Genomic DNA, 12,640 nt, shown 5'->3' with positions numbered 1-12,640 from the left:
TATTTTTCTTCATTTCTGGTATGTTTCCCTTTTGCCTTTGGCTTTGATGACATGAAATTTTATCTCCCAATACACAATGGAGCAATTGCGACCAAGCTGTGATTTCACAGACAGAAGAAAAATGTGGCAACAACCCTGTACAGATGCAAGTACCATCACGGTAGCAACATTCCTGTACAGATGCAAGTACCAACATGGTGGCAATAACCCTGTACAGATGCAAGTACCACCATATCATCTTCATTATATGCTTGAGCTTAGTCAAAAGACTGAGACACAGTTATTTATCTTTACTTTATAAACAAGGAAACTGAGTCCAAGAGAGGTTAGGTAATGTGTCCAGGAACTTACAACCAGGAAGCAGAGTAGCAAGATGTGAACTCTGGCTCTAAAACCCCATGCTTCCAACAATTCCACTCTTGTTATTCTTGCTAAGGTGACTTAGTCTGGCTGCCTGGCAGCTTCTCCATGCTTGACCTTGATTCCAAAGTCACAACTTCTCGTCCTAGTTATGAATCCACATTTCACTGGAGCTTGGTTGTGGAAAGTTTCCAGTGTGCTTGTACTTTCGAAGCAGTCTGAGCCAGTTTGGATGACAAGACGTCTCAAGACACAGCATATCAGAAACTGCAGCTCTCGTCATTCCTGACAGCTGGGTGGATAGGCACACTCAGCGAAGGGAACATTTTTGACTCAGGAGGTAGCGAAGGGAACATTTTTGACTCAGGAGGTAGTGTTCTTTAGGCTGTGATGTGAACTGGGGACCTTCCAACTTCAACCTGCCTGTCACCAGACGAAGAGAAAGTTTGACCCCATCCATTCTCCACCTGCTGCTAACATGACAGGTGTGTTTTTGATTGCTAAGGGGTGGCTCACTCTATTACGGTTTTGACATGTAACAGTGGAAGCTGCCTTTCTAGTTTCTGTGCCCTTTGAAATTATATAGATGTGTGTGTGTGTGTGTGTGTGTGTGTGTGTGTGTGTGTGTATTTGAAATGTCAGGCGTGACTCAGGAGGAACACTGATTTTTAAAGTTTTGACAGATATTCTTAAAATTAAACTTGTGTGTGTGCATGTGTGTGTGCATGTCTACATGCAGTGCACACTTGCACACACCACAGCATACATGTGGGAAGTTAGAAGAAAACTTTTGGAAGTTGGCTCTCACCTTCCACTATGTGGGCCCTGAGGGTATAATTCAGATTGTCATGATTGGTGGCAGGTCCCCTCACCCACTGACCCATCTTATTCCTGACCTAACTGGTAATCTAGGTATCCTGTGTGTGATCCTGGGACCTCATAAGAAAGTAGATATGACCTTTCACAGTTATGAATGTCAGCCTTCCTGGGATTGTGGGAGCCCAGTTTCTAAGACTTTCAGGGCAAACAAAGGGAAAGTCCTATGCAAGTTAAAGGAGTCACTTTAGCTGTTTCCAGAGTCCTCATAGGTGAGAAGGAAAGACAGTGAGACAAACACACAGCTGGGAAATATCGTGATGCGTGAGTGGCAGTATACACTCAACGAGTTTCCGAGAATTGAATGTATTTAGAATCAAGCTTGTCTCAGTCCATCCATGCTGCTATAACAAATGAACTGGCTGGGTAACTTATGAACAACATGAACTTATTTCCCACAGTTCTAGAGGCTGGGGAAGCCAAGATCAAGATGCCTGCAGAGTCAGGGTCCCTGTTCCTTGGTCCATAGACACAGCCTTCTTTCTGTGTCCTTGCAGTGGCAGGGTCTAGACAGCTTTCTTGGGTCTCTTAAAGAAACACTAATTCCAGCCAGGAGAGCTCTGCCTTTCTGGTCTTCTTATTGCCTTGGTAGTTTGAAAGGCAATGCCCCCCATAGGGAATGGCACTATTAGGAGGTGTGGCTTTGGTGGGGTAGGCATAGCCTCTTTGGAGGAAGTGTGCCACTGGGAGGGTGGGCTTTGAGGTTGCCTGTGCTCAAGCTACAACCAGTGTGGAAGACAGATCCCTGCTGCCTGTGGATGTAGAGCTCTGAGCTCCTTCTCCATCACCATGTCTGCCTGGACACTGCCATGTCCTGCCATAATAATGGAAACTGTAAGTTAGCGCCAATGAAATGTTTTCCTTTTTAAGAGTTGCCACGGTCATGGTGTCTCTTCACAGCAGCAGAAACCCTAACTAAGACAACTGCTAGCTGGATGGTTAGGCTCTCACTGTCTGAATTTCGAAGGGACAGAAGCATTTAGCCCGTTGCTGTACTATCACAGTACAAACTTATGGAATCTCTTAATAGCCATTTGAAGGCAGAACTGTTATCCTTGTTTCGGTAGCAATAAATGGAGGCTCTGTTAAGGGCAGATCTACAATTCAAATGCAAGCACTGTGGATCTGGATCTGAGCTCTTCACCCTGAAAAAGCCCGAGACAGGGAAATATCACAGCGAGGTGAATGGTGGAAGAGAATGACAGGAAGTGACCCTGGGAAAAGAGAGGGGCAGCTGAGGTGACTCATGAAAATGATTTTGAATGGCGAATGAGAAATAATTAGCAAGAATAGAAGTGACACTCCAGGCCTATGAGCCCAGGTGAGGATGTAAAGCCAGGAAAGGATATAAAAATGGGCTGGTAGAACATTCTGGAAGCGGGGAATGGAGAGCCTTTGGGCTCTGACGTGTGCAACGGTACCTTCCATCAGCTATACTGGACATGGACCTTAGGAAAGAGGCCTGGAGAGGCAGCAGGGCCAAGACATCCAGGGTCTTGCACACAAGATAAGGAATAAAATACATTAAGCTATATAGAGCAGGGACGGCCAGAAACCCTTAAGTGATGGATGTATCAATTATCCCAATCATCTGAGCATTCCTACCATGTATACACACAGGGATTTCACACTGGACTCGATACACACGTACAATTAGTAAAAGCATACCTTCTTCGAAAGTTGAGATTTGCATTTCGGGAGAGTTTGGTAGTTAGTGGTCAGAGAGTTAAATTGAAAAAGAAAGAAGTGTGAGAATGTTAGGAACAGATAACCAAATATGAATCTCTTGAAAAAAATCCTAGAGCTGGTGACTGGAGGGATCACCATCTGATTTCTGGTTGGATTTTTGTAAAGATACTACCCAGGAAGAATGCATGCCTGGGGCTGTAACTCTGTTCAAAACCCCATAGCCTTGGAGGTCCCAAAACTTAGCAGGCAACCTGTTAATGTTCCTTTGCTATGCAGACAGGGTGTCAAACTGCCTTCTAAATATTTGTGTATTCACATGGACTAGTCTAGCTCTCAGACTTGGTCAGAAAGCCTTCTGCTTGACGTGGGTGGTGATTAATCTAGAGACTCCTAACTGACGGAAGTGCTGAGAATGAGGGACTGTGGAGTTCTCAGCCCTAACCAGGACATTTGCCTTCTCCAAGGCTCAGGCTGCATCGCGAATGAGGAGTAGGGCTGTAAGATCTAGGGGACTGGAAGGAGTGGTATGAAAAACATTCTTCTGTACAAGGCCTGCTGCTGAGCTTAGGGACTCACAGTAGCAGCAGCTACCCACCCCTAGCGGTACATCAACATCCCATCATGGAGACAGGAGAGGTTTCTACATCCTCACCTTTCCCTGAGGATTCATATTGGTTACTGCTTGGTTGGGGGAAGTGGGGTCATACTCCTCAGTGGTGTAGACACAGGTAAGTTGCTGTTGCTCAATTAAATACAACTTCCACCCGTGCACACCCAGGCAACCCTAATTAAATTTAGGGGGGCACAGACAAATACGTGAAAAGAATAAGGAATAAATATGTGCACACACACACACACACGTACACACAAGACATCTAAGAGAAAACACAATGGGATATTTTGTGATGAGTCCTTTATTGTGGCAAAATATACTAAGCATAAAATTGATTTAAGCCATGTCTGTAACAGTGTCATACAGCCATCTCTACCATCCGTCTTTATAATGCTCTGATAAACACAAAGGGTATCCCTATTAAATATTAATCCCCCACCTATGCCAAAAATGTGAGTTTCACAGAGCGGATGGTATTCTGGTCTTCCCTGCATGACTCTTAAATCTCTATAAAGACTCCCGATCAGCAGTTCTCAACCTGTAGGCCATGACCCCTTTGGGGGTTGCATATCAGATATCCTGCATATCAGATATTTACATCATGATTCATAACAGTAGCAAAATTACAATTATGAAGTAGCAACAAAATAATTTCATGGTTGGGGACTCACCATAGCATGAGGGTTGCAGCATTAGGAAGGTTGAGGACCACTGTTCTAGATGTCAGGCATTCCATAGAAAAAGAAGGCAAGACCATGATTGAAAGATTGCCTGCTTTTCTGATCAAGAGTGGGGTAACTATAAAGACGGTTCAGGGAGGTTGAACTGAGGCGAATAGAAAGTAGAATAATTGATAGCATAGTCATCTATCATTTGGATGTCCTTGAAGTTAAAACGATACATAAGAAGGGATCAATGGCTCATGAGTTACTCCTTCTGAGAATGTATTTTCTAAAAGACGTAAATACCCAGAAATATCAAATCTCCAGGGAAATAACTTCATATAACTTAATGCTAGAGGTGAGGCAGTTTACAGGGGGTGTAAAATAGCTTTCTAGAACTCCTCACGTTATGGTATATTTATCACTGCTAACTCTGGGTACCCAAACAACTGTAAGTTGCTGTGAGTTCTAGGCGTGATTTTATCCACACCTACCCTCTCTCAATACAACACCTGCATATTTCCTTTAAAACACTTAAGACTGCAGACTTTGGAAATTATGTGTACAGAACACCAGTTGCTGCTAATTGAAAAAAAATAGTTTTTGAAGATACGCTGTATTTATTTGTATTCTTCAAATGTAACTTTTCGGCTCTGTCTTCTTACACCAAATACAACCATGCTTCTTATCAGACTCTGTATCCCTCAGGGGGGAAAGGACATAGAGCCCTTAGTCCTCCCGTGCATGTTCTCTGGGTCTCTGAGGGTTGAAATGTATGGACAAGGGCACTGTGGACAGAGCTGAAAGCAGCGTCTCATGGCTGTGCTGCTTCAAAACAGCCAGGAATGGGGGAGATATGGAGAGCCAGGGATCCCAAGGGAATTGCCTAAAGTGTTTGATCTAGTAAACACATTCTACTCTCTTGCCATCTTACCAGCGGTCTAACCAATAGGCAGTTCTGTCTTCTTCAATCTCTAGTGATATCATTTGTGACACAGGGACAGTCACATGGGAGAATGACTTTTTTTCATGATGGAGTGGCTTGGAGATCCTTCCAACTGGGAGGAACCTCTCCCACCTCTCAGACCTCCCGACTTCAGTTTGTATTTGAAGAATCCTGCTGCTCACTGTTCTAACATCATCCATCTTTGTCAGCACCCGAGGCCACAGCTTCAGCTGAGTGGCCAGTGATCTACAGCAGAGGGAGCGCACCGAAGGCATTAAACTCCCTATGTATGACATTTATACGGACTCTGAACTCACTCACCAGAGATGGATTGAGGCTGCCACAAAGCCTTGGGGTAGCCAAGCAAACAAGACCGAGGAAACCAGCTAAGAGACAGTAGCGAAAGCAATAGCTTTCTCCATTCCCTTTTCCCCTCTGCAGAAGTCCGCTTGTATCTTACTTAGGAAAAGGAGAAGGCAAGTGAATACCAAGGTTTTCAGAAGCCAGCAGGGTATGGACCTACTTGTGGCCACAGACATACCAACATCCGACATAGGCAATAAGACAATGCCGCACTTCAAATCCTCCCTACCATCAGGATAGCAGTGAATACGGAGGTGACAGAGGGTCACGCAAGATCTGAATGTCTACCCTGTTACTCTGGCAGGGATCTTCACTATCACAGTCTTCATGTGATGGACAGGCTGACCCACGATGGACAGATCTCTGAGCTCACACTCTGCATGCCTACCCTGCAAACTAGATCAAAGGCAGCAGCGTGCCTGAGTTTGGATCATCAGTATGATAGGGCCCACCTTTAACTGATCCAACAGGTATTTTCTAAGGTATCCAGGAGCCCGAGTGAAAAATGCTTTCTACCACCAGACAGTCATTTATTCTTTTCTAATAGCTAATGGTAATCAGTTATGCAAGCAATTCATGCGACTACGCTGGCTGCAAAGAAACTGCCCAGTTGTCAGAAATGGGCCTCCCCCCCACCTTCATCCTTGCTGCTCTACATGGCAGTATATGCACCACAGCAGACCACTGTGTGCATGCCTGCTTGTATTCCCCATGGACCACCTGCAGCAAACTTTGGAAGATGCAGATATTTAAAAATATGTATATATATATTTAAATATATTTAGAATATATTCTAAGGCTATATATATCATTTAAACCACACTGACACAAACACATTTAAAAAATCACCCACGACTGAGAAAGCCCCACATTTATACATGGAGAAAGACAACAATAAATTTGACTTACCAGCTTAAGCTGTTCGAGGCAGCAGAGGAACAAGTTGCTGGTAAGTGTCCGGTGCTTTCACTCAATAAATCACATTGGCTCTGCTTTCTCCTGTAGCTCAGCTTCTGCGCAAAGCAAGCAAACCTCCTTCCTATTCTGTGCAAAGAATAAAATGCGAACAGGATCACTCCAGGCAAGAGCCGAAGTCCATGATCACTAAGCTTCTCCTAATGCAAAATAAAAGCGTGAATGATGCATGGGGCGAGGAGGGCGAGGGAAACAGCTTGGCTTAGGATTGAGGTACATTCTCGGGACTGCAGCGGGGGAAGGCTGGCTTTCTCAAGCGTGTGTGTGTGTGTGTGTGTGTGTGTGTGTGTAGTAAAAGGGTGTCATGACTTCAGTGTGTGTTTAGCCTATTGTATCTGCAGGGATCACTCAGCACACAATACTGAATCAGAACCAACTGTCACTCAAGGGTCCACAAAGGGACTGTAAAGCAGCCAGTTAGTTCTGCACCACATTAGTGGAGCGGGAGAATTATCACCTGTGACTCGAGAGCCCCTTCAAGTGACATGCTCCCACAGCTGCCTGAATCCAGAAGCACACAGGTGGCAGCTACATCCCCTCCCTCCCCTAGATCTTTAGTGGGCGTGATGGGGGCCCTTACAAATACTGGGGTTGCTCAGCCTAGGCACGGGTTTTCAGGAGGGAGAAAGCAGTCAGCAAACAGCAGGTTGAGGACCCCATGAGACTTAGCCTCATGAAAAAGATTCCAATGCTGTTTCTGTGGCAGCCACATATGGGAATACCTGGCTCCCTCCCCAGTGCTGCACTTCACAAGACTAACGCAGCACACGAAACAGATTTCCTCGAAAGCCATGCAAGAAGGCTTCGCTTATGTCTCCCTCTGAAAGAATGACCTTTGTACATGTTGGCTATGCTAGGGAGGATTTGTCACTGATGAGCACATATATAAAACCCATGCGCGCACACACACACACACACACACACACACACACACACACACACACACAGAGCCCTAGCCTAGCAACAGCATTAAGGATCTCTGTAAAGCTCTATTCAGATACCCTGTCTGCCAGACAAATGCTTAGCTGCTATAATGACTTCAGATATAATTTTGAAAATTTTGAACTCTTTGATTAGATGCTGCATCTGTTCTGTCATTTATGCCTGGAGACAAACCGACCTCCGAATCTTGAGTGTGAGTCTGTAGAGAATCAGGAGATCATCTCTTCATAAGCAGGGAGGAAAAATGTTCACTGGGGGCTGGTCACGTCCTGAGATAATGGGAAGAGCATCTTGCGTTCATGAACATTCGCCCCCTTTCTGGAGACATCCTGGCGCCCACTGGCTCACTCTGACAAGTGGCAGGTGGCTGATCTGGAGGTGGGGAGCTGGCGTTTGAGGTAAGAAAATGACTCAGAAGGGGCTGAGGAGGTAGCTCCATTGGTGGGAGGCTCGCCTGACAGGCAGCTCCCTCTCCAGCACCCCATCGGCTGGACATGGTAGTACATGCCTGTAATCCCAGCACTTGGAAGGCGAAGACAAGAGGATCAGAAGTTCAAGTTTCTGTATGGAGTTAGAAGCCATCCTGGGACACACAAGGTGCTGTCTGGAAGAGCAAAATTGATACAGAGAACCAGACAACCTGGCTGCCCAAAGGAAGAACTCAGCCTGGTTTTCTACAGTTGTCTTACTTTTCCATTCTCTTTTTAAAAAACAAAATAATAAATGATTTACTTATTTTATGTACCTTGGTACTTTGTCTGCCTATATATTTATGTGAGGGTGGCAGATCCCCTGGAACTGGAATTATAGACAGTTGTGATCTGCCATGTTGGTGCTAGGAACTGAACCCAGTCCTCTGGAAGAGCAGCCAGTGTTCTTAACCACTGAGTCAGATGGCACATTGGAGGCAGAGGCAGGTGGGTCTCTGAGTCCAAAGCCAGACTGGTCTACAGAGTGAGTTCCAGGTAAGCCAGGGCTATACAAGGAAACCGTGAAAAAAAAAAAGAAAGAAAGAAACGAAAAAGAAAAAAGTGAACTTATTTTCCTTTTATTAGAGAATTTAGAGCTCTCTCTCTCTCTAGACCTTTAGCCTTATTAAAAAAGGTTTAGTTGATGAGGTAGAGGTGGAGGTGTGTGTGTGTGTGTGTGTGTGTGTGTATGTGTGTGTGTGTGTGTGCGCGCGCACGTGCATGTGCACTATAGTGCATACAGACAAATTTCAGGAACTGATTCTCCTGTTCCAGCACACAAGTCCTGAGGATTGAACTTGGATCCTCAGACTTGGGGGTAGGCCTTCAGTTTGGGGGCTGAGCTAACTTGCAGGTCTTATCCTCCCTTTTTCTCCTAGGCTGTACCTAAATGGAGCCTTGTTATAAATAATTTAATTTGGGAATATGCCTGTCCACGTGGATCAGAAGGCTGTTTATTTTACATCTGGGATTAAGGGACACCTGCAGCTTCAGCCTAGTGACTCCCAGGTATAAAGGTCTAACAGAACACCTAGAGAACCTTTGACACAGACTTTAATGCAGATTTACTTTTATTCCATTTGTTAGGCTAAGTCATGTGACTCTGAGTAAGAAAATCAAGATCAGAGACTTCTGGGGGTAGCGGGTGGGATGCGGGTGTGGGTCCCAAGTCCCACCTCAGGGCAACCCTGAGGGAATAATGGCTCATGTCATAGTAACACAACATCTGGGAACAGACATGTGTTAAACATCCTAATCTAAAACCCAAAGTCCAAAATACTTCCATCCCTGCAACTTTATGAAAATAGATACAACTTGGTATGGGAGAAGCCCATACCAAGAACCATGCTTCATGACCAAAATTATTAAAAAAAAATATTTGTTGTAAGGAGAGGCCCCTTGTTTGTCCCAGCCACTCGGCTAGCTTACACCTGAAATAACCACACAGAAACTGTATTAATTAAAACACTGCTTGGCCCATTATCTCTAGCCTCTTATTGGCTAATTCTCACATCTTGATTTAACCCATTTCTATTAATCTGTATATCACCACGAATTCATGGCCTACCAGGAAAGATTTGGCAAGTCTATCTCTGGCGGCTCCATGGTGGCTCTCTGACTCTGATTTTTTTCTTTCAGAATTCAGTTCCATCTCCCCGCTGACCTAAGTTCTGCCCTATCAAAAGGCCAAGACAGTTTCTTTTAGGTTTACAAGTTTAGGTTACAAGGGTAAGGTATACGAAAAACCAATGAACTTGTATTTAGACTTGGTTTGGAATCCTAAGATGCTTCATTCTATGTATAGGACTGGTTTAAAAGCCCAGACATTCAGTCCTAAGCATTTGGAGTAAAGGATACTTAATCTACGCTCAGTGTGGGGTCAAATGGTCCAAGTCCTTGGCAAAGGGCTTCAGGACTCCTCTACTCACCCACTGATCTATTCTTCAACAGCCGTTTGTCACGTCCTTAACAAGTTAAATACATTGCGTCACACTCTTGCCTGTTACTCCCAGGTGTGACATCCTGGGCACACCTTAGGGAAATAATTCCTTTTCTGGACTTGCTTAGCTCCCTAATCTAATTTCTCCATCCTCCCTACTTGCTCTCAGCCACAGTCATCTTGAATATGTTTTGGTTCCTTGGATATTCCGGATGTTCTCTTAACACCAGGCCTTTGCACACCATGTTCTGGCTAGAGGGTGAGTCCCTTTTTACTGGTTAACTCCTGGTTAGCCTTGGAGTTCCCACTTAGACTTCATCTCTTAGTGGTGTTTTCTGGGGCTTTGGGCTCATAAATCCTTGCTTTGAGATCTGAGGTGTAGCATCCAGGACTCTCCCATCATCCTTTGTGGCTGCTCGCTCAGTTTCACTCACTTCCATTGCACTGTAGAGCGTGGGTGACTTAAAGTCTCTTGTTCAATGGCAGATTCCAGAGTCTAGAAAGCGTTCAGGAAATACCTAGTGCTTAGTATGGGCCTGTTGGGTAAATGGATGGGTAACTGAGAATGGGTAGCTGAAGGCCAATGGGAGGAGGCCTCAGGATTTGAAGCTCTTGACGTTCTCTTGGTCTGTCCTGTCTGCATTTTCACCAAGCGCGTGCGTGCACGGAAGACTCGCCTCCTCTGACTAATTCTTTTCGGTGAATCGCAGCCCGTCCTGATCACACCCTCATCTGTCTCCCTCTCCCTAGCACTTTCACAGCATGTTCTTGCTGTTTTGTTCTCCAGATGTTTCCTGGGGTTTGTGTCATGTCTACAAGCCTGTATGCTCTCTAACTCCTAGCATAAGCCTGCAATTAGCCGACGCTTGATTCACTGAACAGCAGGCCCTCAAACGGGGAGTTTCATGATCACTCTTGCAGGAAGATGACTCGGGTTTGTGGGGGGATAAATGGCGTAGATGGGCCAGACTGATGGGGGAGTTTACTAATGACTGCAGCGCAGACTTGGGATTTTCGAAGCAGATTTCTGCGCTTTCCCTTCTCCCTCCCTCCTGGGCTAACACCAGTGCCCTCACTGGGAACACTGAGAATGTTCCTTCCACTCGCAGAACGTCCCTCCACCCAGATCCACCCCCACAGTCATCTTCCTTGCCTAGGTTGTCATCATGCCTCACTGGTTCTATTAAAAAGTCCTTTGAAGAAAGGGATTGCGTTTTCTTTTTTTTTTCTCTCTTCCAGTCCTAGCAGTTCTTGGCCTAATGCCTTGCAGATAATAACTGCTCAGTGAACTCTAAGAAAGGGAGGCACTAGTGAAGCTGTGTGGTTGGAAGGGCATGAAGGAGAGTGGGCTAGCTTTCCAGAAATGAAAGAGACGTGCTTAGTGACAGAGATGCAACTGACAATAGTACAAGTGGGGACGAAGACGTGCCCTTCAAAGGACCTGAGCCACGTGCACAGAGAGCGCTTGGCCACTTCCTTCCGGAACGTGGAGGGAGGAGCTAGAGAAGGCTGGACTGTAATTGGTTGTGGGGGAATGATGACCCCTGCAGGTTGGCAAGAAACAAGGGGAGGGAGGCAAGGCAGAGAGCCAAGGCATGGAGCCTTGAACTGTGGGAGAGATGAGTAGGTCCCGGGGACTGGGCTGAAGTAGAGAGTCTCAGGTGTGCTCATTAGGACTTGTCTCACAAAGCAGGCCTGAGTAGCCCGAGGAAGGCTTGATGCTGTGTTGAGTCTGGACTTCCTATTGGTAGTGATGAGGAGGAGGATACCTGCAGAATGTTGGTGTCGCTGAGCCAGAGCGCTCTGACCTAGACACGGAAGGTAATCAAGGAGAGTAGTGAGAACTCAGCAATAGGGAGATGCTGATGCTCATGGCTCACGATAAGCAGATGAAGGGATGGGAGCAGGATGCACTTTGAAGGCAGAAATGGTTTTGTTGACAGAAAGAGGCTACAGGTGGTTTTCAAAGTTTTAATCTATGCGGGTTCATTTCTGGGATATGCATTCAGTTCAGTTGGTTTATGGATCTGTTCTTATGCCACTATCATACTGTTTTGGTTACTATGGCTCTGTAGCATGCCTTGAGATTTAAAATTGTGATGCCCTTCAGGTTTTCTCCCCATCTCTTAGGGGTTTCCTATGTTTCTGTATATATTTTGGGATTTTTTTTTGTAGTTCTATGGTAATGGCATTGGGATTTGATGAAATTTGCCTTGAATCTGTGGATTCATGCATGCTGTGTATATATATATATATATATATATATATATATATATATATGGAAACACCACACTGATCCCTATTCATATGTCTGAATAATGTGCCATAATGAAGAGGGAATAATATACACGGTTTAACCTACATATTGGCAAATGATGGTAATGTTAATTATTGCAGGACACCCACATAGCATTTATGATTCAGCCTGTGTACATGTTTTAAGGTCGAGAAAGTACAGGGCCGAAGAACCACAGCAACTTAGGCCATTTTGCAAAGCAGTTAGTGTCTGATAAAGAATCCGGGTCTAATAAAGAACTGATTAAGACAGTGAGCTACCTGGAGCAGCACCCTGGTGCCTTTGCTGATGTTTTTCCTCTTCTGTAGGGATAATGGTTGTCCTGGAAACAGAGCTTCCTCATCCATTGCCACAGCTTGCCCTCTTCCCCAACTGTTTAGTGCCAGGGAAAGAACTGGGGTTTGGGAATGGGAGTCCGTGCTTGGACCCCAGACCTGTTCCTCTTGCAGCCCAGACAAGCAAATTCTTATAACTGGGCTTTACTTTTCCCCTCCTGTCTTAATAAAATA

At 45.2% G+C, this 12,640-nt stretch overlaps 1 protein-coding gene across 1 annotated transcript in view; it reads right to left on the bottom strand.

Annotated features, from left to right (window-relative positions):
* Ankfn1 (ankyrin repeat and fibronectin type III domain containing 1) overlaps window positions 1-12,640 on the bottom strand; it is a 351,197-nt gene that overhangs the window by 156,487 nt on the left and 182,070 nt on the right. The window contains exon 3 of the mRNA XM_048446655.3: window positions 6,419-6,553. The gene's annotated coding sequence lies outside the window, so the exon portion shown is untranslated. The remainder of the gene's footprint in view (window positions 1-6,418; window positions 6,554-12,640) is intronic.

This window comes from Myodes glareolus, chromosome 9 (assembly GCF_982192425.1).
Source record: "Myodes glareolus chromosome 9, mMyoGla1.1, whole genome shotgun sequence".
Classification (NCBI taxonomy): Eukaryota; Metazoa; Chordata; class Mammalia; order Rodentia; family Cricetidae; genus Myodes; species Myodes glareolus.
The sequence above is the reverse complement of the archived record's forward strand: the minus strand, read 5'-3'. Positions and strand labels throughout refer to the sequence as shown.